General features: G+C 31.3%; 22 non-coding genes across 22 annotated transcripts; 17 read left to right on the top strand and 5 right to left on the bottom strand.

Moving 5' to 3' along the window:
- Window positions 1-761: 761 nt before the first annotated feature.
- On the top strand, window positions 762-868 carry trnal-caa (transfer RNA leucine (anticodon CAA)). The gene is made up of 2 exons: window positions 762-799; window positions 823-868. It is a non-coding gene; the product is annotated as a tRNA-Leu (tRNA).
- Window positions 869-1,867: 999 nt separating this feature from the next.
- Window positions 1,868-1,974, top strand: trnal-caa (transfer RNA leucine (anticodon CAA)). The gene is made up of 2 exons: window positions 1,868-1,905; window positions 1,929-1,974. It is a non-coding gene; the product is annotated as a tRNA-Leu (tRNA).
- A 285-nt stretch (window positions 1,975-2,259) lies between these two features.
- trnal-caa (transfer RNA leucine (anticodon CAA)) lies at window positions 2,260-2,366 on the top strand. Its single transcript has 2 exons — window positions 2,260-2,297; window positions 2,321-2,366. It is a non-coding gene; the product is annotated as a tRNA-Leu (tRNA).
- A 1,001-nt stretch (window positions 2,367-3,367) lies between these two features.
- Window positions 3,368-3,474, top strand: trnal-caa (transfer RNA leucine (anticodon CAA)). The gene is made up of 2 exons: window positions 3,368-3,405; window positions 3,429-3,474. It is a non-coding gene; the product is annotated as a tRNA-Leu (tRNA).
- Window positions 3,475-3,759: 285 nt separating this feature from the next.
- On the top strand, window positions 3,760-3,866 carry trnal-caa (transfer RNA leucine (anticodon CAA)). Its single transcript has 2 exons — window positions 3,760-3,797; window positions 3,821-3,866. It is a non-coding gene; the product is annotated as a tRNA-Leu (tRNA).
- A 1,108-nt stretch (window positions 3,867-4,974) lies between these two features.
- On the bottom strand, window positions 4,975-5,081 carry trnal-caa (transfer RNA leucine (anticodon CAA)). The gene is made up of 2 exons: window positions 5,044-5,081; window positions 4,975-5,020 (listed from the first exon to the last, which is right to left on the bottom strand). It is a non-coding gene; the product is annotated as a tRNA-Leu (tRNA).
- Window positions 5,082-5,476: 395 nt separating this feature from the next.
- On the top strand, window positions 5,477-5,583 carry trnal-caa (transfer RNA leucine (anticodon CAA)). The gene is made up of 2 exons: window positions 5,477-5,514; window positions 5,538-5,583. It is a non-coding gene; the product is annotated as a tRNA-Leu (tRNA).
- Window positions 5,584-6,018: 435 nt separating this feature from the next.
- Window positions 6,019-6,125, top strand: trnal-caa (transfer RNA leucine (anticodon CAA)). Its single transcript has 2 exons — window positions 6,019-6,056; window positions 6,080-6,125. It is a non-coding gene; the product is annotated as a tRNA-Leu (tRNA).
- A 738-nt stretch (window positions 6,126-6,863) lies between these two features.
- Window positions 6,864-6,970, top strand: trnal-caa (transfer RNA leucine (anticodon CAA)). Its single transcript has 2 exons — window positions 6,864-6,901; window positions 6,925-6,970. It is a non-coding gene; the product is annotated as a tRNA-Leu (tRNA).
- A 383-nt stretch (window positions 6,971-7,353) lies between these two features.
- Window positions 7,354-7,460, bottom strand: trnal-caa (transfer RNA leucine (anticodon CAA)). Its single transcript has 2 exons — window positions 7,423-7,460; window positions 7,354-7,399 (listed from the first exon to the last, which is right to left on the bottom strand). It is a non-coding gene; the product is annotated as a tRNA-Leu (tRNA).
- Window positions 7,461-8,535: 1,075 nt separating this feature from the next.
- Window positions 8,536-8,642, top strand: trnal-caa (transfer RNA leucine (anticodon CAA)). Its single transcript has 2 exons — window positions 8,536-8,573; window positions 8,597-8,642. It is a non-coding gene; the product is annotated as a tRNA-Leu (tRNA).
- A 1,070-nt stretch (window positions 8,643-9,712) lies between these two features.
- Window positions 9,713-9,819, top strand: trnal-caa (transfer RNA leucine (anticodon CAA)). Its single transcript has 2 exons — window positions 9,713-9,750; window positions 9,774-9,819. It is a non-coding gene; the product is annotated as a tRNA-Leu (tRNA).
- A 1,114-nt stretch (window positions 9,820-10,933) lies between these two features.
- On the bottom strand, window positions 10,934-11,040 carry trnal-caa (transfer RNA leucine (anticodon CAA)). The gene is made up of 2 exons: window positions 11,003-11,040; window positions 10,934-10,979 (listed from the first exon to the last, which is right to left on the bottom strand). It is a non-coding gene; the product is annotated as a tRNA-Leu (tRNA).
- A 1,411-nt stretch (window positions 11,041-12,451) lies between these two features.
- On the top strand, window positions 12,452-12,558 carry trnal-caa (transfer RNA leucine (anticodon CAA)). Its single transcript has 2 exons — window positions 12,452-12,489; window positions 12,513-12,558. It is a non-coding gene; the product is annotated as a tRNA-Leu (tRNA).
- Window positions 12,559-12,739: 181 nt separating this feature from the next.
- On the top strand, window positions 12,740-12,846 carry trnal-caa (transfer RNA leucine (anticodon CAA)). The gene is made up of 2 exons: window positions 12,740-12,777; window positions 12,801-12,846. It is a non-coding gene; the product is annotated as a tRNA-Leu (tRNA).
- Window positions 12,847-13,650: 804 nt separating this feature from the next.
- On the top strand, window positions 13,651-13,757 carry trnal-caa (transfer RNA leucine (anticodon CAA)). Its single transcript has 2 exons — window positions 13,651-13,688; window positions 13,712-13,757. It is a non-coding gene; the product is annotated as a tRNA-Leu (tRNA).
- A 442-nt stretch (window positions 13,758-14,199) lies between these two features.
- On the bottom strand, window positions 14,200-14,306 carry trnal-caa (transfer RNA leucine (anticodon CAA)). Its single transcript has 2 exons — window positions 14,269-14,306; window positions 14,200-14,245 (listed from the first exon to the last, which is right to left on the bottom strand). It is a non-coding gene; the product is annotated as a tRNA-Leu (tRNA).
- A 1,059-nt stretch (window positions 14,307-15,365) lies between these two features.
- Window positions 15,366-15,472, top strand: trnal-caa (transfer RNA leucine (anticodon CAA)). Its single transcript has 2 exons — window positions 15,366-15,403; window positions 15,427-15,472. It is a non-coding gene; the product is annotated as a tRNA-Leu (tRNA).
- Window positions 15,473-16,438: 966 nt separating this feature from the next.
- trnal-caa (transfer RNA leucine (anticodon CAA)) lies at window positions 16,439-16,545 on the bottom strand. Its single transcript has 2 exons — window positions 16,508-16,545; window positions 16,439-16,484 (listed from the first exon to the last, which is right to left on the bottom strand). It is a non-coding gene; the product is annotated as a tRNA-Leu (tRNA).
- Window positions 16,546-17,710: 1,165 nt separating this feature from the next.
- On the top strand, window positions 17,711-17,817 carry trnal-caa (transfer RNA leucine (anticodon CAA)). The gene is made up of 2 exons: window positions 17,711-17,748; window positions 17,772-17,817. It is a non-coding gene; the product is annotated as a tRNA-Leu (tRNA).
- Window positions 17,818-18,762: 945 nt separating this feature from the next.
- Window positions 18,763-18,869, top strand: trnal-caa (transfer RNA leucine (anticodon CAA)). The gene is made up of 2 exons: window positions 18,763-18,800; window positions 18,824-18,869. It is a non-coding gene; the product is annotated as a tRNA-Leu (tRNA).
- Window positions 18,870-19,707: 838 nt separating this feature from the next.
- Window positions 19,708-19,814, top strand: trnal-caa (transfer RNA leucine (anticodon CAA)). Its single transcript has 2 exons — window positions 19,708-19,745; window positions 19,769-19,814. It is a non-coding gene; the product is annotated as a tRNA-Leu (tRNA).
- The last annotated feature ends 1,243 nt before the right edge of the window (window positions 19,815-21,057 follow it).

Below are 21,057 nucleotides of genomic sequence, written 5' to 3'. Positions count from 1 at the left end.
AGTTTTTACAGAAAGTTGTGTCAAAAATTGCAATGATTTTGAAGCATATTTCTTTTTTCATTCAATTTAAATCAAAATGTGATTTTAGGAATTTGTTCCCAGTTTTAGGTGTTTTTTTTTTTTACCTTAATCTCAAGAAGCACATGATTTTACCAAAAAAAGGAAAACAAATACTGTAATAATGTTTTACTTATTTTATATTGCACAGACTTAAAAGTAGACACTTGACACTAGAAACAATTTATACAAAAACTTATAATCGACACGTGTATCTTAAGTTGATTTAGCAATTTTAAAAGTTGAAATTTAAAAAAAAAATGTATTCATTATTTTAACACTTTTATGAGTGGGACCCTTTTGGATCCTAGAGAATTTTAGAGTGATTTATTTTCTTTTTTTTTACTATCATTGCTCAACAAATAATAATGAATCATAATAAATGTTGTTATGAAGTATTGACCTATTAAAGGCTCCAATTACTTTACATCAAATATTCCACTTTTAGGGGGAAATACATATTTTGTGTGTTTGCCATAAAAAAAATTGTTTAGGACAAAAGTAGAATTTAAAAAAAAAAAAATTGTATATATATATATATATATATATATATATATATATATATATATATATATATATATATATATATATATATATATATATATATATATATATATATATATATATACATATCAGAATCAGAATCAGAATAGGTTTATTACAACTGAGAGCAGATATTGTACAGTAAGTGTATGTTGTCACATGTCAGGATGGCCGAGCGGTCTAAGGCGCCAGACTCAAGGTCACACCTTCCCTGCTTGGGAATTCTGGTCTCCAGTTGGAGGCGTGGGTTCAAATCCCACTTCTGACATTGTGCTTTTGGGGCAAAATCAAAGTTTGGAAAATAAGAGCAACTTCCTGTCATATGATAGAATTGTGCCGTCATTTTCTTTGTGTTTTTGTGTCCTAATTTTAAATCAAAATGCGATTTTAGGAATTTGTTCCCAATGTTTTAGGTGTTCATTTTAAACTTGATCTGAAAAAGCACAGAATTTTAACAAAAAAAAGAAAAACAAATACTGTATTGATGTTTTACTTATTTGATACCGCACATACTTAAAAGTAGACACTCGACACCAGAAACAATTTTTTTATGACAAAAATATAATTAAAAAAGCAATAAAATATAAAAAAAACTTATAATCGACACATGGATCTTAAGTTGATTTAGCGATTTAAAAGTTGAAAGCAAAAAAAAATGTATGAATTATTTTAACACATTTTAACATTTTAACACTAATAATGAATCAAAATCAATGTTGTTATATATTATTGACATCAAATATTCCACTTTTATGGGAAAATATTGAATATTTTGTGTGTTTGCCATCAAAAACAATTTTTTTACAGAGAAAAATAGAATTAATCAAACAAAAAATAGACAAAAACTTGGAATCGACAAATGGATCTGAAGTTGATCTAGAGATTTAAATGTTAAAATTTAAAAGAAATAAATAACCATAAAAATGTATGAATTATTTTAACATTTTTAGGAGTGGGACCCTTTTGGATCCCAGAGAATTTTAGTGTGATTTTTTTTTTTTAAACTGTCATTGCTCAAAAAATAGTAATGAATCAAAATTAATGTTGTTATGAATTATTGACCTATTGAAGGCTCCAATTACTTCACATCAAATATTCCACTTTTGGGGGAAAATACTGCATATTTTTTATGTTTGCCATAAAAACTACATTTTGTGGTTTTTTTATGACAAAAAAGAACATACAAACTAACTATAATAAACCAAAATAAAACAATCACTTACTGTACAAAGTCTGCTCTCAGTTGTTGATGCGCTGCTTCTTAACTGTCAGGATGGCCGAGTGGTCTAAGGCGCCAGACTCAAGGTCACACCTTCCCTGCTTGGGAATTCTGGTCTCCAGTTGGAGGCGTGGGTTCAAATCCCACTTCTGACACCAACCCTTTTGCCGCACAGACTAAAAAGTAGACACTAGGTGGCAGCAAAAGCACATAACAAACACAGCTGAGCTAAAATTCAGCTTCATGTCATATTTAGTTAGCTTCTTTATGTTGTTAACTAGCTGCACACGCTGGAACTTTCTGACGAAACATCCACATTTTGATGTGCGGCCCCTGAGTGTTTGGCTCTTAAAACTGTGGCCCTCTTCATGATGTAGTTGAATAGCCCTGAAATAGGAAGAGACAACATCACACAGCAAACAACATGTAAACAGTCATATGTCAGGATGGCCGAGCGGTCTAAGGCGCCAGACTCAAGGTCACACCTTCCCTGCTTGGGAATTCTGGTCTCCAGTTGGAGGCGTGGGTTCAAATCCCACTTCTGACATTGTTCTTTTGCGGCAAAGTCAAAGTTTGGAAGATAAGAGCAACTTCCTGTCATGTGATAGAATTGCGCCGTCATTTTCTTTGTATTTTTTGTGTCCTAACTTTGAATCAAAATGTGATTTTAGGAATTTGTTCCCAATGTTTTAGGTGTTCTTTTTAAACTTGATCTGAAAAAGCACAGAATTTTAACAAAAAAAAGAAAAACAAATACTGTATTGATGTTTTACTTATTTGATACCGCACATACTTAAAAGTAGACACTCGACACCAGAAACAATTTTTTTATGACAAAAATATAATTAAAAAAGCAATAAAATATAAAAAAAACTTATAATCGACACATGGATCTTAAGTTGATTTAGCGATTTAAAAGTTGAAAGCAAAAAAAAATGTATGAATTATTTTAACACATTTTAACATTTTAACACTAATAATGAATCAAAATCAATGTTGTTATATATTATTGACATCAAATATTCCACTTTTATGGGAAAATATTGAATATTTTGTGTGTTTGCCATCAAAAACAATTTTTTTACAGAGAAAAATAGAATTAATCAAACAAAAAATAGACAAAAACTTGGAATCGACAAATGGATCTGAAGTTGATCTAGAGATTTAAATGTTAAAATTTAAAAGAAATAAATAACCATAAAAATGTATGAATTATTTTAACATTTTTAGGAGTGGGACCCTTTTGGATCCCAGAGAATTTTAGTGTGATTTTTTTTTTTTTAAACTGTCATTGCTCAAAAAATAGTAATGAATCAAAATTAATGTTGTTATGAATTATTGACCTATTGAAGGCTCCAATTACTTCACATCAAATATTCCACTTTTGGGGGAAAATACTGCATATTTTTTATGTTTGCCATAAAAACTACATTTTGTGGTTTTTTTATGACAAAAAAGAACATACAAACTAACTATAATAAACCAAAATAAAACAATCACTTACTGTACAAAGTCTGCTCTCAGTTGTTGATGCGCTGCTTCTTAACTGTCAGGATGGCCGAGTGGTCTAAGGCGCCAGACTCAAGGTCACACCTTCCCTGCTTGGGAATTCTGGTCTCCAGTTGGAGGCGTGGGTTCAAATCCCACTTCTGACACCAACCCTTTTGCCGCACAGACTAAAAAGTAGACACTAGGTGGCAGCAAAAGCACATAACAAACACAGCTGAGCTAAAATTCAGCTTCATGTCATATTTAGTTAGCTTCTTTATGTTGTTAACTAGCTGCACACGCTGGAACTTTCTGACGAAACATCCACATTTTGATGTGCGGCCCCTGAGTGTTTGGCTCTTAAAACTGTGGCCCTCTTCATGATGTAGTTGAATAGCCCTGAAATAGGAAGAGACAACATCACACAGCAAACAACATGTAAACAGTCATATGTCAGGATGGCCGAGCGGTCTAAGGCGCCAGACTCAAGGTCACACCTTCCCTGCTTGGGAATTCTGGTCTCCAGTTGGAGGCGTGGGTTCAAATCCCACTTCTGACATTGTTCTTTTGCGGCAAAGTCAAAGTTTGGAAGATAAGAGCAACTTCCTGTCATGTGATAGAATTGCGCCGTCATTTTCTTTGTATTTTTTGTGTCCTAACTTTGAATCAAAATGTGATTTTAGGAATTTGTTCCCAATGTTTGAGGTGTTCTTTTTAACTTTAATCTGAAAAAGCACAGAATTTTAACAAAAAAAGGAAAACAAATACTGCATTGATGTTTTACTTATTTTATACTGCACACACTTAAAAGTAGACACTCGACACTAGAAACAATTTTTCTAAGACAAAAATAGAATTTAAAAAATTAAAAAATATACAAAAACGTATAATCGACACATGGATCTTAAGTTTATTTAGCGATTTAAAAGTTGAAAGTAAAAAAAAATGTATGACTTATTTTAACACTTTTATGAGTGGGACCCTTTTGGATCCCTGAGATATTTTGTGGGATTTTTTTTTTTTTAAACTGTCATTGCTCAAAAAAATAATAATGAATCAAAATCAATGTTGTTTTAAATTATTGACCTATTGAAGGCTCCAATAACTTCAAATCAAATATTCCACTTTTAGGGGAAAATATCGAATATATTGTGTGTTTGCCATAAAAAACTTTTTTTTCATGAGAAAAATAGAATCAATCAAACAAAAAATAGATACAAACGTATAATCGACAAATGGATCTGAAGTTGATCTAGAGAGTTAAATGTTAAAATAAAAAACAAATGTGTGACTTATTTTAACACTTTTATGAGTGGGAATACATATTGTGTGTGTTTGCCATAAAAAAAAACTATTTTTTTAATGACAAAAATAGAATTAAAAAACAAAAAAATATATAAAAACTTAAAATCGACAAATGGATCGTAAGATGCTTTAGCATTTTAAAAATTTGAAAGTAAAAACCTCTTCATGATGTAGTTGAATAGCCCTGAAATAGGAAGAGACAACATCACACAGCAAACAACATGTAAACACACTACCACTACTACTACTACTACGAGGGAATAATGAATAACAAATGTTTGTTTGTGGACAAGGAGACTACAGCCATTCAATCTTACGATAAGAAAATTTCAAAGATTTCAAACTTTGCCCTAAAACTTCATTGTCAGAAGTGGGATTTGAACCCACGCCTCCAACTGGAGACCAGAATTCCCAATCAGGGAAGGTGTGACCTTGAGTCTGGCGCCTTAGACCACTCGGCCATCCTGACATATGACAACCACCTAGTATATGACCTAGTAACCAGGCAGCATCTACATGTTAGAGATGTTGAAGTGTGATGTTAATATCTCATGGTTTCTCATTTACCAAGAAAATATACTGCAAAGTTAAAGTTTGGAGAATAAGACCAACTTCCTGTCATATGTCAGAATTTCCCCGTCTATTTCTTTGTGTTTGTTGTGTCCTAAAATACCTCAATTCGCAGCAGTTTTTACAGAAAGTTGTGTCAAAAGTTGCAATGATTTGGATGGAATATAAAAAAATTTTTAAAATTTTTAAAAAAAATAATAATTTTAAAAATATATATATATATCAGAATCAGAATCAGAATAGGTTTATTGCAACTGAGAGCAGATATTGTACAGTAAGTGTATGTTGTCATATGTCAGGATGGCCGAGCGGTCTAAGGCGCCAGACTCAAGGTCACACCTTCCCTGCTTGGGAATTCTGGTCTCCAGTTGGAGGCGTGGGTTCAAATCCCACTTCTGACACTGAACTTTTGGGGCCAAGTTAAAGTTTAGAAAATAAGACCAACTTCCTGTCATATGTCAGAATTTCACCGTCTATTTCTTTGTGTTTGTTGTGTATATAATATAAATATAATTAAAAATATTTTAAAAAACTTACAATCGACAAATATATCTTAAGTTAATTTAGCTAAGGCGCCAGACTCAAGGTCACACCTTCCCTGCTTGGGAATTCTGGTCTCCAGTTGGAGGCGTGGGTTCAAATCCCACTTGTGACACTATCCTTTTGCCACACAGTCTGAAAAGTAGACACTAGGTGGCAGCAAAAGCACATAACAAACACAGCTGAGCTAAAATGCAGCTTCATGTCATATTTAGTTAGCTTCTTCATGTTGTTAACTAGCTGCACACGCTGGAACTTTCTGATGAAAAATCCACATTTTGACACCTCAGTCATATGTCAGGATGGCCGAGCGGTCTAAGGCGCCAGACTCAAGGTCACACCTTCCCTGCTTGGGAATTCTGGTCTCCAGTTGGAGGCGTGGGTTCAAATCCCACTTCTGACATTGTGCTTTTGGGGCAAAATCAAAGTTTGGAAAATAAGAGCAACTTCCTGTCATATGATAGAATTGTGCTGTCATTTTCTTTGTGTTTGTTGTGTCCTAATTTTAAATCAAAATGTGATTTTAGGAATGTGTTCCCAATGTTTTAGGTGTTCTTTTTAAACTTGATCTGAAAAAGTACAGAATTTTAACAAAAAAAGGAAAACAAATACTGTATTGATGTTTTACTTATTTGATACCGCACATACTTAAAAGTAGACACTCGACACCAGAAACAATTTTTTCATGACAAAAATAGAATTAAAAAAGCAAAAAAATATACAAAAACGTATAATCGACACATGGGTCTTAAGTTGATTTTGCGATTTAAAAGTTGAAAGTAAAAAAAAAAAATGTATAGGGTCAGGCTGTCATTGCTCAAAAAATAATAACGAATCAAAATCAATGTTGTTATGAATTATTGACCTATTGAAGGCTCCAATTACTTCACATCAAATATTCCACTTTTAGGGGGAAATATTGCATATTTTGTGTGTTTGCCATAAAAAAAAAAAATTTACGACAAAAATTGAATAAAAAAAATAAAATTAAATATATATATATATATATATATATATATATATATATATATATATATATATATATATATATATATATATATATATATATATATATATATATACATAACCCTATAATCGACACATGGATCTGAAGTTGATCTAGAGATTCAGAATCTGTCTTGTCAGGATGGCTGAGCGGTCTAAGGCGCCAGACTCAAGGTCACACCTTCCCTGCTTGGGAATTCTGGTCTCCAGTTGGAGGCGTGGGTTCAAATCCCACTCCTGACACTGTCCTTTTGCCGCACAGACTGAAAAGTAGACACTAGGTGGCAGCAAAAGCACATAACAAACACAGCTGAGCTAAAATTCAGCTTCTTGTCATATTTAGTTAAACAACCATCCAGCCCCTGAGTGTTTGGCTCTTGAAACTGTGGCCCTCTTCATGATGTAGTTGAATAGCCCCGAAATAGGAAGAGACAACATCACACAGCAAACAACATGTAAACACACTACCACTACTACTACTACTACTATGAGGGAATAATGAATAACAAATCAAAGAAGTGACAAGGTTTCAATAATACAATATCCTGTTTGTGGACAAGGAGACTACAGCCATTCAATCTCAGGGTAAGAGAATTCAGATTTCAAACTTTGCCCTAAAACTTCAGTGTCAGAAGTGGGATTTGAACCCACGCCTCCAACTGGAGGCCAGAATTCCCAAGCAGGGAAGGTGTGACCTTGAGTCTGGCGCCTTAGACCACTCGGCCATCCTGACATATGACAACAGCTTACATGTATGACCTAGTAACCAGGCAGCATCTACATGTTAGACATGTTGAAGTGTGATGATAATATCTCATGGTTTCTCATTTACAAAAACTTATAATCGACGGACGGATCTTAAGTTGATCTAGAGATTTAAAAGCTGAAAGGAAGAAAAAAAAATGTGTGACTTATTTTAACACTTTTTTGAGTGGGACCCTTTTGGATCCCCAATAATTTTAGAGTGATTTTTTTTTTTTTTGGAACCATCAATGCTCAAAAAATTGTAATAAATCAAAATCAATGTTGTTATAAATTATTGACATCCAATATTCCACTTTTAGGGGGAAATATTGAATATTTTGTGTGTTTGCCATAAAAAACAAATTGTTTTAATGAGAAAAATAAAATTAATCAAACAAAAAATATACAAAAACTTGTAATCGACAAATGGATCTGAAGTTGATCTAGCGATTTGAATGTTAAAATTTTAAATTAAAAAAATAATGTATGACTTATTTCAACACTTTTATGAGTGGGACCCCTTTGGATCCCCGAGAATTTTTGCGGATGTTTTTTTTTAAACTGTCATTGCTCAAAAAATAATAATGAATCAAAATTAATGTTGTCATGAATTATTGACATATTGAAGGCTCCACATCAAATATTCCACTTTTAGGGGAAAATATTGAATATTTTGTGTGTTTGCCATAAAAAAAAAAAAAATGTAATGACAAAAAAAGAGTTAAAAAAATTACAAAAAATATATAAAAGCTTAAAATCGACAAATGGATCTTAAGTTGATTTAGATATTTAAAAGTTGAAAGTTAAAAAAAAAATGTATGACTTATTTTAACACTTTTATGAGTGGGACCCTTTTGGATCCCCGAGAATTTTAGTGGGTTTAAAAAAAAAAAAAAAAATGAATCAAAATCAATGTTGTTGTAAATTATTGACCTATTGAAGGCTCCAATTACTTCACATCAAATATTCCACTTTTAGGGGGAAATAACCATAGTAAACCAAAATAAAACTATCACTGACTGTACAAAGTCTGCTCTCAGTTGTTGATTTGTATGCTGATAACTGTCAGGATGGCCGAGTGGTCTAAGGCGCCAGACTCAAGGTCACACCTTCCCTGCTTGGGAATTCTAGTCTCCAGGTGGAGGCGTGGGTTCAAATCCCACTTCTGACATTGACCTTTTGGGGCACAGTTATAGTTTGGAAAATAAGACCAACTTCCTGTCATATGTCAGAATTTCACCGTCAATTTCTTTGTGTTTGTTGTGTATATAATATAAATATAATTAAAAATATTTAAAAAACGTATAATTGACAAATGTATCTTAAGTTAATTTAGCGATTTAAAAGTTGAAAGTAAAAAAAAATGTATGACTTATTTTAACACTTTTATGAGTGGGACCCTTTTGGATCCCTGAGAATTTTTGCGGAATTTTTTTTTTTAAACTGTCATTGCTCAAAAAATAATAATGAATCAAAATTAATGTTGTTATGAATTATTGACATATTGAAGGCTCCACATCAAATATTCCACTTTTAGGGGAAAATATTGAATATTTTGTGTGTTCACCATAAAAATAAAAAAAATTTAATGACAAAAAAAGAGTTAAAAAAAAATGTAAAAAAAATATAAAAACTTAAAATCGACAAATGGATTTTAAGTTGATTTAGATATTTAAAAGTTGAAAGTAAAAATAAAATGTATGACTTATTTTAACACTTTTATGAGTGGGACCCTTTTGGATCCCCGAGAATTTTAGTGGGTTTTTTTTGGTTTTTTTAACTGTCATTGCTCAAAAAATAATAATGAATCAAAATCAATGTTGTTATAAATTATTGACCTATTGAAGGCTCCAATTACTTCACATCAAATATTCCACTTTTAGGGGAAAATAACCATAATAAACCAAAATAAAATGATCACTTACTGTACAAAGTCTGCTCTCAGTTGTTGATTTGTATGCTTGTTAACTGTCTAAGGCGCCATACTCAAGGTCTCACCTTCCCTGCTTGGGAATTCTGGTCTCCAGTTGGAGGCGTGGGTTCAAATCCCACTTCTGACACTGTCCTTTTGCCACACAGTCTGAAAAGTAGACACTAGGTGGCAGCAAAAGCACATAACAAACACAGCTGAGCTAAAATGCAGCTTCATGTCATATTTAATTAGCTTCTTCATGTTGTTAACTAGCTGCACACGCTGGAACTTTATGACGAAACATCCACATTTTGACACCACAGTCATATGTCAGGATGGCCGAGTGGTCTAAGGCGCCAGAATCAAGGTCACACCTTCCCTGCTTGGGAATTCTGGTCTCCAGTTGGAGGCGTGGGTTCAAATCCCACTTCTGACATTGAACTTCTGGGGCAAAATCAAATTTTGGAAAATAAGAGCAACTTCCTGCCATATGATAGAATTGCGCCCTCATTTTCTTTGTGTTTGTTGTGTCCTAATTTTATATCAAAATGTCATTTTAGGAATTTGTTCCCAATGTTTGAGGTGTTCTTTTTAACTTTAATCTGAAAAAGCACAGAATTTTAACAAAAAAAGGAAAACAAATACTGCATTGATGTTTTACTTATTTTATACTGCACACACTTAAAAGTAGACACTCGACACTAGAAACAATTTTTCTAAGACAAAAATAGAATTTAAAAAATTAAAAAATATACAAAAACGTATAATCGACACATGGATCTTAAGTTTATTTAGCGATTTAAAAGTTGAAAGTAAAAAAAAATGTATGACTTATTTTAACACTTTTATGAGTGGGACCCTTTTGGATCCATGAGATATTTTGTGGGATTTTTTTTTTTTTAAACTGTCATTGCTCAAAAAAATAATAATGAATCAAAATCAATGTTGTTTTAAATTATTGACCTATTGAAGGCTCCAATAACTTCAAATCAAATATTCCACTTTTAGGGGAAAATATCGAATATATTGTGTGTTTGCCATAAAAAACTTTTTTTTCATGAGAAAAATAGAATCAATCAAACAAAAAATAGATACAAACGTATAATCGACAAATGGATCTGAAGTTGATCTAGAGAGTTAAATGTTAAAAGTTAAAATAAAAAACAAATGTGTGACTTATTTTAACACTTTTATGAGTGGGAATACATATTGTGTGTGTTTGCCATAAAAAAAACTATTTTTTTAATGACAAAAATAGAATTAAAAAACAAAAAAATATATAAAAACTTAAAATCGACAAATGGATCGTAAGATGCTTTAGCATTTTAAAAATTTGAAAGTAAAAACCTCTTCATGATGTAGTTGAATAGCCCTGAAATAGGAAGAGACAACATCACACAGCAAACAACATGTAAACACACTACCACTACTACTACTACTACGAGGGAATAATGAATAACAAAAGTTTGTTTGTGGACAAGGAGACTACAGCCATTCAATCTTACGATAAGAAAATTTCAAAGATTTCAAACTTTGCCCTAAAACTTCATTGTCAGAAGTGGGATTTGAACCCACGCCTCCAACTGGAGACCAGAATTCCCAATCAGGGAAGGTGTGACCTTGAGTCTGGCGCCTTAGACCACTCGGCCGTCCTGACATATGACAACCACCTAGTATATGACCTAGTAACCAGGCAGCATCTACATGTTAGAGATGTTGAAGTGTGATGTTAATATCTCATGGTTTCTCATTTACCAAGAAAATATACTGCAAAGTTAAAGTTTGGAGAATAAGACCAACTTCCTGTCATATGTCAGAATTTCCCCGTCTATTTCTTTGTGTTTGTTGTGTCCTAAAATACCTCAATTCGCAGCAGTTTTTACAGAAAGTTGTGTCAAAAGTTGCAATGATTTGGATGGAATATAAAAATTTTTTTAAATTTTTAAAAAAATAATAATTTTAAAAATATATATGTTTTTTTAAATTTTATTTTTGTCATAGAAAAATTGTTTCTAGTGTCGAGTGTCTACTTTGAAGTGTGTGCAGTATAAAATAAGTAAAACATCAATACAGTATTTGTTTTCCTTTTTTTGTTAAAATTCTGTGCTTTTTCAGATTAAAGTTAAAAAGAACACCTCAAACATTTGGAACAAATTCCTAAAAGCTTTTGGGGCAAAGTTAATGTTTGGAAAAGAAGACCAACTTCCTGTCATATGTCAGAATTTCCCCGTCTATTTCTTTGTGTTTGTTGTGTCCTAAAATACTTCAATTCGCAGCAGTTTTTACAGAAAGTTGTGTCAAAAATTGCAATGATTTGGATGGAATATTTAAAAAAAATAAAAAAAATATATATATATATATATATATATATATATATATATATATATATATATATATATATATATATATATATATATATATATATATATATATATATATATATATATATATATATATATATATATATATATTTTAACACTTTTATGAGTGGGACCCTTTTGGATCCCCGAGAATTTTTGCGGAATTTTTTTTTTAAACTGTCATTGCTCAAAAAATAACAATGAATCAAAATTAATGTTGTTATGAATTATTGACATATTGAAGGCTCCACATCAAATATTCCACTTTTAGGGGAAAATATTGAATATTTTGTGTGTTTGCAATAAAAAAAATAAAATATTAATGACAAAAAAAGAGTAAAGAAAAAACATTTTAAATATATAAAAACTTAAAATCGACAAGTGGATCTTAAGTTGATTTAGATATTTAAAAGTTGAAAGTTAAAAAAAAAAAAAGTATGACTTATTTTAACACTTTTATGAGTGGTACCCTTTTGGATCCCAGAGAATTTTAGTGGGGTTTTTGGGGGTTTTTTTAACTGTCATTGCTCAAAAAATAATAATGAATCAAAATCAATGTTGTTATAAATTATTGACCTATTGAAGGCTCCAATTACTTCACATCAAATATTCCACTTTTGGGGGAAAATAACCATAATAAACCAAAATAAAATGATCACTTACTGTACAAAGTCTGCTCTCAGTTGTTGATTTGTCTGCATGTTAACTGTCAGGATGGCCGAGCGGTCTAAGGCGCCAGACTCAAGGTCACACCCTCCCTGCTTGGGAATTCTGGTCTCCAGTTGGAGGCGTGGGTTCAAATCCCACTTCTGACACTGTCCTTTTGCCACACAGTCTGAAAAGTAGACACTAGGTGGCAGCAAAAGCACATAACAAACACAGCTGAGCTAAAATGCAGCTTCCTGTCATATTTAGTTAGCTTCTTCATGTTGTTAACTAGCTGCACACACTGGAACTTTATGACGAAACATCCACATTTTGACACCACAGTCGTATGTCAGGATGGCCGAGTGGTCTAAGGTGCCAGACTCAAGGTCTCACCTTCCCTGCTTGGGAATTCTGGTCTCCAGTTGGAGGCGTGGGTTCAAATCCCACTTCTGACATTGAACTTCTGGGGCAAAATCAAATTTTGGAAAATAAGAGCAACTTCCTGTCATATGATAGAATTGCGCCCTCATTTTCTTTGTGTTTGTTGTGTCCTAATTTTATATCAAAATGTCATTTTAGGAATTTGTTCCCAATGTTTTAGGTGTTCTTTTTAAATTTGATCTGAAAAAGCACAGAATTTTAACAAAAAAAGGAAAACAAATACTGTATTGATGTTTTACTTACTTTATACTGCACATACTTAAAAGTAGACACTCGACACTAGAAACTATTTTTGTATGACAAAAATATAATTAAAAAAACAAAAAAATATTTATAATCGACACGTATATCTTAAATTGATTGAGCAATTTAAAAGTTGAAAGTAAAAAAAAAATTATCAATTATTTTAACACTTTTATGAATGGGACCCTTTTGGATCCCTAAGAATTTTAGAGTGATTTTTTTTTAACTATCATTGCTAAATAAATACTAATGAATCATAATAAATGTTGTTATGAATTATTGACCTATTGAAGACTCCAATTACTTCACATCAAATATTATATATATATATATATATAATAATATATATGACAAAAATAAAATAAAAAATAAATAAAATATATATAAAAACTTATAATCAATAAAAATGGATTTGAAGTTGATCTAGAGAAGTTAAATGTTAAAAGTAAAAAATAATAATAATAATTTTTGACTTATTTTAACACTTTTATGAGTGGGACCCTTTTGGATCCCCGAGAATTTTAGTGTGATTTTTGAAATTTTTTAAACGGTCTATATTCTAAAGGTGGTCACATGTCAGGATGGCCGAGCGGTCTAAGGCGCCAGACTCAAGGTCACACCTTCCCTGCTTGGGAATTCTGGTCTCCAGTAGGAGGCGTGGGTTCAAATCCCACTTCTGACACTTCTTCTTTTGCCACACAGACTGAAAAGTAGACACTAGGTGGCAGCAAAAGCACATAACAAACACAGCTGAGCTAAAATGCAGCTTCATGTCATATTTAGTTAGCTTCTTCATGTTGTTAACTAGCTGCACACGCTGGAACTTTCTGACAAAACATCCACATTTTGATGTGCGGCCCCTGAGTGTTTGGCTCTTGGAACTGTGGCCCTCTTCATGATGTAGTTGAATAGCCCTGAAATAGGAAGAGACAACATCACACAGCAAACAACATGTAAACACACTACCACTACTACTACTACTACTATGAGGGAATAATGAATAACAGATCAAGGAAGTGACAAGGTTTCAATACTACAATATCCTGTTTGTAGACAAGGAGACTACAGCCATTCAATCTCAGGGTAAGAGAATTCAGATTTCAAACTTTGCCCTAAAACTTCAGTGTCAGAAGTGGGATTTGAACCCACGCCTCCAACTGGAGACCAGAATTCCCAAGCAGGGAAGGTGTGACCTTGAGTCTGGCGCCTTAGACCACTCGGCCATCCTGACATGTACAACAGCTTACATGTATGACCTGGTAAACAGGCAGCATCTACATGTTAGACATGTTGAAGTGTGATGATAATATCTCATGGTTTCTCATTTACAAAAACTTATAAAGGAAGAAAAAAAAATGTATGACTTATTTTAACACTTTTTTGAGTGGGACCCTTTTGGATCCCCGATAATTTTAGAGTGATTTATTTTTTTTTTGGAACCATCAATGCTCAAAAAATTGTAATAAATCAAAATCAATGTTGTTATAAATTATTGACATCCAATATTCCACTTTTAGGGGGAAATATTGAATATTTTGTGTGTTTGCCATAAAAAACAAATTGTTTTAATGAAAAAAATAAAATTAATCAAACAAAAAATATATAAAAACTTGTAATCGACAAATGGATCTGAAGTTGATCTAACGATTTAAATGTTAAAATTTTAAATAAAAAAAATAATGTATGACTTATTTCAACACTTTTATGAGTGGGACCCCTTTGGATCCCCGAGAATTTTTGCGGATGTTTTTTTTTTAAACTGTCATTGCTCAAAAAATAATAATGAATCAAAATTAATGTTGTTATGAATTATTGACACATTGAAGGCTCCACATCAAATATTCCACTTTTAGGGGAAAATATTGAATATTTTGTGTGTTTGCCATAAAAAAAAAAGATATATATTAATGACAAAAAAAGAGTAAAAAAAATTACAAAAAATATATAAAAACTTAAAATCGACAAATGGATCTTAAGTTGATTTAGATATTTAAAAGTTGAAAGTTAAAAAAAAAAAGTATGACTTATTTTAACACTTTTATGAGTGGGACCCTTTTGGATCCCCAAGAATTTTAGTGTTTTTTTTTGTTGTTTTTTTTAACTGTCATTGCTCAAAAAATAATAATGAATCAAAATCAATGTTGTTATAAATTATTGACCTATTGAAGGCTCCAATTACTTCGCATCAAATATTCCACGTTTAGGGGAAAATAACCATAATAAACAAAATAAAACGTTTACTTACTGTACAAAGTCTGCTCTCAGTTGTTGATTTGTATGCATGTTAGCTGTCAGGATGGCCGAGCGGTCTAAGGCGCCAGACTCAAGGTCACACCTTCCCTGCTTGGGAATTCTGGTCTCCAGTTGGAGGCGTGGGTTCAAATCCCACTTCTGACATTGAACTTTTGGGGCACAGTTACAGTTTGGAAAAAAAGACCAACTTCCTGTCATATGTCAGAATTTCACCATCAATTTCTTTGTGTTTGTTGTGTATATAATATAAATATAATTAAAAATATTTTAAAAACTTATAATCGACAAATGTATATTAAGTTAATTTAGCGATTTAAAAGTTGAAAGTAAAAAAATATATATGACTTATTTCAACACTTTTATGAGTGGGACCCTTTTGGATATTAGTAGTAGTAGTAGTAGTAGTAGTAGTAGTAGTAGTAGTAGTAGATGCTGCATGCGTGAGAGATTCCTGGGATAAATGGAGAATCATGTGCCTCTCAGTCCTTTCCATCAAGGACGTGGACGACATCTACCTATTTGGAACCGTGATCGCGGGGCACCTGCTGATTGGGCTGGGCATTGCTCTGGTGTATCGTCAAATTCGTAAGACGATGGCAGCCACTCAAGGAGCCCAAAGGCTGTTCGTCGCAATGGATGGTTTGGGCAGGGCTGTGGGATCACAGTCTAGGGCGATTTCTGAACTGAATCGCAAGATGGATCACATCATGGAGAAGCTTGCTGAAAAGGAAAATTGAATTGAATATGAGAGCACCCAGCATGGACGAATAGAACAGACAAGTCATTGTTTTGTCTGCTCGCGGAAAACAAACATCCTAATCTACGATTTGACTCCCTCGAATGGTGCTTCCATGGCTGTAGTCTCCTTGTCCACAAACAGACAATTGTAGGATTGCAAGCTTGTGACTTCAATCATTGATTTGTTGTTCATTATTCCCTCATATTATTGAAATTGAAAAAAATAAAAAAAATAAAAAAACATTCCTTAAAATTTTCGGTAAAAGCTGCGAATTCAAATATTTTCGGACAAAACAATCACAAAGAAATTGACAGGGAAATTCTGGCATATGGCAGGAAGCAGCTTTTCTCAACTTTAACCCAAAAGTACATTGTCAGAAATGGGATTTGAACCCACGCCTCCAACTGGAGACCAGAATTCCCAAGCAGGGAAGGTGTGACCTTGAGTCTGGCGCCTTAGACCGCTCGGCCATCCTGACAGCTAAGAAGCAGCACATCAACAACGGAGAGCAGACTTTGTACAGTAAGTGATTGTTTTATTTTGGTTTATTTTGGTTAGTTTGTATCTTCTTTTTTGTCATAAAAACCCCCCCAAAACTTAGTTTTTCTGGAAAACACAAAAAATATTCAATATTTTCCCCTAAAAGGGGAATATTTGATGTGAAGTAATTGGAGCCTTCAATATGTCAATAATTCATTACAACAAGTATTATGATTCATTATTATTTTTTGAGCAATGATAGTTTAAATATTCCACTTTTAGGGGGAAATATTGCATATTTTATGTGTTTGCCATAAAAAAAAAACTTCTTTTTTTATGACAAAAAATAAATTTAAAAAAATAAAATAAATTAAAAAATAAAAAATAAAAAATAAAAAATAAAAAAAAAATATATATATATATATATATATATATATATATATATATATATATATATATATATATATATATATATATATATATATATATATAAACTTATAATCAATAAATGGATCTTAAGTTGATTTAGAGATTTAAAAGTTTAAAGTAAAAAAAAATGTATGACTTATTTTTATTTATTTTTTTAAAACTTTAATTGCTCAAAAAATAAGAAATGAATAAAAATTAATGTTTTTATGATTTATTGACCTAATAAAAGGCTCCAATTACTTCACATCAAATATTCCACTTTTAGGGGGAAATATTGCATAGTTTGTGTGTTTGCCATAAAAAACTATTTTTCTAATGACAACAATAGAATTAAACAAACAAAAAACTAGATAAAAACTTATAATCGACAAATGGATCTGAACTTGATCTACATATTTAAATGTTAAAAGTTAAAAAAATAAATAATGTATGACTTATTTGAACACTTCTCTGGGTGGGACCCTTTTGGATCCCCGAGAATTTTAGTGTGATTTATTTTATTTATTTTTTAACTGTCATTGCTAAAAAAAAAAATAATGTTGTTATGAATTACTGACCCATTGAAAGCTCCAATTACTTCACATCAAATATTCCACTTTTGGCAGAAGAAACTCAGTTTTGGGGTTTTTTTTATGACAAAAAAGAAGATACAAACTAACCATAATAAACCAAAATAAAACAATCACTTACTGTACAAAGTCTGCTCTCAGTTGTTGATGTGCTGCTTCTTAACTGTCAGGATGGCCGAGTGGTCTAAGGCGCCAGACTCAAGGTCACACCTTCCCTGCTTGGGAATTCTGGTCTCCAGTTGGAGGCGTGGGTTCAAATCCCAGTTCTGACATTGAACTTTTGGGGCCAAGTTATAGTTGCACATCAACAACTGAGAGCAGACTTTGTACAGTAAGTGATTGTTTTATTTTAGTTTATTATGGTTAGTTTGTATCTTCTTTTTTGTCATAAAACCCCCCCAAAACTTAGTTTTTCTGGAAAACATATAAAATATTCAATATTTCCCCCTAAAAGTGGAATATTTGATGTGAAGTAATTAGTTTACTTCAATTTACATGTGTGACCTAGTGAACAAAAAAATTTAAATAAAACATAAATAACATATAAGCTAAAAACAGGAGTAAACATAAACATTTTTTATTAAATTAATTAATTAAAATGTATTAATCAAAATCAAAATATTTATTAAAGGCAAAAACAAAATACAAAAATAAATGTAAAAATTTGAATTAAAACATTAATACAAATAAAAACAAAAATTAAAACAGAAGCAGAAAGTTGGATACATTTTGAGGCTTATTTAATTTTCAGTAGCAGTAAGCTAAATAAAAAAAATTAAATTAAATATAGAAACAAAATTGAAAATAATAATATAATTGAAAATACAAATAAAGTAAATAAAAAGCACACACTTTGTGTTTTATTTAATTGTACTTTAATTATTATTACATTATTATTTAAAATGTGCTAACAGTAATTTCATTTGAGGGTTCATTTTAATATTGACTTGAGGTTCGAGTTTACCATTACATCAAAATATAAAAATAGATTTTAAAAAAAAGAAGAAGAAATAATTACAAATTTAATAAAAAACTAAGGAAAACATCCAAAATCTAAGATTTTAATTAAAAATAAAAACATTTCATGAAATAAAATGAAAACCAGAAATAAAAGTAAAAATTAAAATTAAAACATAAATAAAGAACTTAATAAAAACAGGAATAAACATAAAAAGTAGTAGTAGTAGTAGATACTGCATGTTTACTAGGTCATACATGTCAGGATGACCGAGTGGTCTAAGGCGCCAGACTCAAGGTCACACCTTCCCTGCTTGGGAATTCTGGTCTCCAGTTGGAGGCGTGGGTTCAAATCCCACTTCTGACACTGTGCTTTTGGGGCAAAATCAAAGTTTGGAAAATAAGAGCAACTTCCTGTCATATGATAGAATTGCGCTGTCATTTTCTTTGTGTTTGTTGTGTCCTAATTTTAAATCAAAATGTAATTTTAGGAATTTGTTCCCAATGTTTTAGGTGTTCTTTTTAAACTTGATCTGAAAAAGCACAGAATTTTAACAAAAAAAAGGAAAACAAATACTCTATTGATGTTTTACTTACTTTATACTGCACATACTTAAAAGTAGACACTCGACACTAGAAACTATTTTGGTATGACAAAAATATAATTAAAAAAACAAAAAAATATTTATAATCGACACGTATATCTTAAATTGATTTAGAAATGTAAAAGTTGAAAGTAAAAAAAAAAAAATCAATTATTTTAACACTTTTATGAGTGGGACCCTTTTGGATCCCTAAGAATTTTAGAGTGATTTTTTATTTAATTTTTTTAACTATCATTGCTAAATAAATAATAATGAATCATAATAAATGTTGTTATGAATTATTGACCTATTGAAGACTCCAATTACTTCACATCAAATATTCCACTTTTAGGGGAAAATATTGCATAGTTTGTGTGTTTGCCATAAAAAACTATCTTTTCTATGACAAAAATAAAATAAAAAATAAATAAAATATATATAAAAACTTATAATCAATAAAAATGGATTTGAAGTTGATCTAGAGAAGTTAAATGTTAAAAGTAAAAAAAAAAATAATAATTTATTTTAACACTTTTATGAGTGGGACCCTTTTGGATCCCCGAGCATTTTAGTGTGATTTTTTAATTTTCTAAACTGTCCATATTTTAAAGGGGGCCACATGTCAGGATGGCCGAGCGGTCTAAGGCGCCAGACTCAAGGTCACACCTTCCCTGCTTGGGAATTCTGGTCTCCAGTTGGAGGCGTGGGTTCAAATCCCACTTCTGACACTGTCCTTTTGCCGCACAGACTGAAAAGTAGACACTAGGTGGCAGCAAAAGCACATAACAAACACAGCTGAGCTAAAATGCAGCTTCATGTCATATTTAGTTAGCTTCTTCATGTTGTTAACTAGCTGCACGCGCTGGAACTTTCTGACGAAACAACCACATTTTTATGTGCGGCCCCTGAGTGTTTGGTTCTTGAAACTGTGGCCCTCTTCATGATGTAGTTGAATAGCCCTGAAATAGGAAGAGACAACATCACACAGCAAACAACATGTAAACACACGACCACTACTACTACTACTACTATGAGGGAATAATGAATAACAAATCAAGATTGCTCAAAAAATTGTAATAAATCAAAATCAATGTTGTTATAAATTACTGACATCCAATATTCCACTTTTGGCCCAAAAGTGGAATATTTGATGTGAAGTAATTAGTTTACTTCAATTTACATGTGTGACCTAATAACCAAAAAAAATAAAATAAAAAATAAATAACATATAAGCTAAAAACAGGAGTAAACATAAACATTTTTAATTAAATTAATTAATTAAAATGTATTAATCAAAATCAAAACATTTATTAAAGGTAAAAACAAAATACAAAAATAAATGTAAAAATTTGAATTAAAACATTGATAAAAATAAAAACAAAAATTAAAACAGAAGCAGAAAGTTGGATACATTTTGAGGCTTATTTAATTTTCAGTAGCATTAAGCTAAATAAAAAAATTAAATTAAATATAGAAAATAAAAATAGAATTGAAAATACAAATAAAGTAAATAAAAAACACACACGTTGTGTTTTATTTAATTGTACTTTAGTAATTATTACATTGTTATTTAAAATGTGCTAACAGTAATTTCATTTGAGGGTTCATTTTAATATTGACTTGAGGTTTGAGTTTACCATTACATCAAAATATAAGAATAGATTTTTTTTCTAAAGAAGAATAAATAATTACAAATTTAATAAAAAACTAAGGAAAACATCCAAAATCTAAGATTTTAATTAAAAATAAAAACGTTTCATAAAATAAAATGAAAACCAGAAATAAAAGTAAAAATTAAAATTAAAACATAAATAAAGAACTTAATAAAAACAGGAATAAACATAAAAAGTAGTAGTAGTAGTAGTAGATGCTGCATGTTTACTAGGTCATACAAACTCAAGGTCACACCTTCCCTGCTTGGGAATTCTGGTCTCTAGTTGGAGGCGTGGGTTCAAATCCCACTTCTGACAT

This window comes from Entelurus aequoreus, linkage group LG02 (genome assembly GCF_033978785.1).
Source record: "Entelurus aequoreus isolate RoL-2023_Sb linkage group LG02, RoL_Eaeq_v1.1, whole genome shotgun sequence".
NCBI lineage: Eukaryota > Metazoa > Chordata > Actinopteri > Syngnathiformes > Syngnathidae > Entelurus > Entelurus aequoreus.
This window is presented reverse-complemented; position numbering and strand designations above follow the sequence as displayed.